Below are 3,430 nucleotides of genomic sequence, written 5' to 3'. Positions count from 1 at the left end.
GAAGAGCAAGTGTACATTTCAAATCAAAGTTTTTGCATGGCTCTGTGCAGTGATCGGCTGAACACCAGAGATATGCTTCGAAGACGAAAATGCAATGTTACTGGTGTCTTCCATTGCGAGATGTGCCCAACCAGGCGACTTGAGGACTGCAGCACCTTTTTCTCCGAGTGCAATTATAGTTCCCGGATATGAAATTATTTACAAATTGGCTGGGGCTAGGGAACAACAATGGAGCAGCTGGTTGATAATGCCAAGAGAAACTTTAGTGAGCCTTTCTTTCTTGAAGTCATAATCATTTCTTGTTGGCATATATGGGAGCAGAGAAACTTGGCTATCTTTGAAAAAATACTTGCAATATTCAGAGCATGGAAAGGGACCTTCGTTCATGACACCTCTTTGCATATGCAAGACGCAGCATGTACCATCCCTTTCAAGATGGATTGACAACCTTTTTTAATATTTTTTAGGAACTGTATATTTGTAAATAACGCTGATTGGGGGTAATAAATTGGTGTGGGGATCTTCCTCCACAGTTTCATGCTCAAAAAAAATGAAATACATAAGTCAAATCTGGTAAAATTAATGTGCACCCAAGCTATGGTGGAACATTTCATATGTAAGCTAAATGGTGTACGTACAGATAAACTGGAGTAGTTTGTGTCTAAAACATGAAACATGAAACCTATTTCTAGATAAGTGAATACACTTGAAAGACGGAACATCATTCTACAGGTTTAGATAACAAAGTCATTTTTAGTTTAGTTTCCTTGCTCTCGCGAGAGAAAATATTTTAGCTAAATCTGAACTTGTAAAACCAACCACAGTTGACAAAAGAAGGCGGTTATTTATCTATATCTGAACTTGCCAGATGGGGGGGACAGTCGAGCAACGGCGTCCCTGCGACCGCAGCGATCGACGGAGTGATCAAGACAATGTGACAGTGGCACTACAAGCCACGAATTGTCGAAAGTTCTCGTAAGCACAACACATCTGCAAATGTAAATACCAACTCTATTTCAGTTACTTATAAGTACAAATATAAAGTCATGTTAACTATCCGAATAACAAAAAAAAAGTCATAAAAGGGAAAACCATACGCCCTTCATGGTTATATCTTCTATCCAATAACTTGATTGATGTATGTCAAGTTTTATGAAAGTAAAGATTAAAATAAACAGAGAGAATATTATCGGCTGCAAGTATATAATAGTACAAACTTACTTGATCTACCTGTATTTGATAAATGGCAACGTTATTGTTATAGATACCTGATCTCATGACATAAAGTGTAGACCATGTGCCTGATAAGATATGGCATCATGGTAAGTACCAACATTGTACAGTCAGTGCAGAATGCATGCTCTGGTAGATCAAGAATAACATGTTAAGAAATCTGAACTAAAATAAACATGATGAATATACTCTGTTAAGTCGAATTGGGTATTTCATTGGAGTCACAGAAATGTGAAGATATCTAAATCTGAAGGTTTACTTGTTTCTCATGGCGGCGAAAAGAAAAGACAGAACTAAGTTTTGAGGGATACTCCAGTTTAGGTAGAAGCAATAAAATGGAAAGTAACAACATACTGACGCAATTATGTTGGCCGAAGCTCATTTTATAAAAAGAAATACATTTCCATCTAAAAGAAATATCATTTTCTAGGTTAGATCAAGAATCGAGCTGGTAATGATGAATCTGCACCCATCAACATTTAAAAAAACATAATTAGGCATTGAGTTAGAAACAACAAAATACAACAAAAGTCACATTGTATTTTCACTCCAGAGCAAAGTTCATCGGTCCTGAACTGGCAAGTTTTTATTAAAAATAACATACTGAACTTTTGATGACCCCTAATTGTTGCTTTTAGTCAACTTTTTATCGCTTGCCGGTGACAAGTTTTCTTGGATGTCATGTCTATACATAAAATATTGCCTCACGAAAAGAAACACATTTCAGCCAATCTTCAATCGAATCCAATTAGAGATATAGGCCTAATACCAGGGGGCAATTTTCCCCACTGCTTGTAGAGTAACACACTGTTAATAGTACCAACTTTTCAAATCCATCTTGTGGCACTGATCGGTTCATGGCCCATATTCATCCGCTAATAGAAATCCCACTACATGTGAGCTTGGCTACCGATTCCTCTCTCCTAATCATCACCGGTAGCAACGGCTCTCACACCACCATTGGCAAATCAGGCGATGTGGGTCTCGCTTGCCAACGCGGTGGTCAGATCTTAGCCTAATCATCACGCATCACCGAACTAAACGGACTAATCCGGAAACGAGAACGCAATCGCGGGGTAAAAAAGGCTACAAAATGCGGTGATTTAGATTAGAGAGGATCAAGAGATGGAATAAGGGACACACCTGTGGGGCACGAGGTGGGTGGAGATGCGGGAGTGCCCGAGCGGTAGGTCGGCGACCTCGGTGGTGGCGGCGGCGACAACGGGGAAGATGGGGAGGCGGGGACACACGGCGGAGGCCGGCCGTCGGTGTTGGGTGTGCGGGATAGCATGTTCGGCGGTGGGGCGGCACGTGCCGGATTGCACCGGAGGATGCAGCCGCCTTGTCTCCAACCTCGTCGTCGTTGTCATAGGGGGCAACGGGCGAGCGGCGAGCAGCGGTGGTAGGGGCAGCGGCAGCGGCGGGAGCGCGGGGAGCGGAGCGAGGACAACATCGGCGGCCTGCCCTGCGGTTGTGGTGTTCGTGCGGCGGCCTCGGGTGTATCGCCGGATCCCGATCCGAGAGATTGAGGTTGGGGCCAGCTGAGGAGATTGTGTGTTAGGCGGGCCCACCTGTCGGCGCTGGTTAGACGAAATGTTGGACGACGAAACTGTTGGTCGTAGTGGTGTGTTGGCAGAATAGGGAACACATTCCTCCTTTTTAAGTAGTGTAGAAAAAGAAATGGTCGGCAAATTTGGTAATTTGGAAACAAATGAGTAGGCGCCACATTTTAAAAGTTAGTTGCAAATTTCATAAAGTGGAACTAGTGTAGATTAAAGTGCAAATATACCGGAAGCAAATTTGGTGCACATGAGCACTAGTGCTCTCGGTTTTTAAAATATTTAAAAACTGTATTTCTACTTTCCAAAAAATCATCACATTTATTTCATGAATACATACACATGTTCTGAATATTCATGCAAAATTTCGGTAAAAATTACATTGTATTTCGAGCTACAGGAAAAAAAACAAATTTGTGGCTCCGTATAGAGGTATATATTTGTCAGAAATTTGTCTTTTTTGTATAACTTAAAATATAATATATTTTTCTCCAATTTTTTTACCGTAGCTTCAGAATGTTTGTATTTATGTGGATATTTAATTTCATATTTTTTGAAATCCACAAAATATGATTTTTCGAAATCAGGAGCACTGGTGCTCATGTGCCAAATACACTTTTCGAAATATACAACAAAAT

This window comes from Lolium rigidum, chromosome 1, assembly GCF_022539505.1.
Source record: "Lolium rigidum isolate FL_2022 chromosome 1, APGP_CSIRO_Lrig_0.1, whole genome shotgun sequence".
In the NCBI taxonomy this organism is placed as follows: Eukaryota; Viridiplantae; Streptophyta; class Magnoliopsida; order Poales; family Poaceae; genus Lolium; species Lolium rigidum.
The sequence above is the reverse complement of the archived record's forward strand: the minus strand, read 5'-3'. Positions refer to the sequence as shown.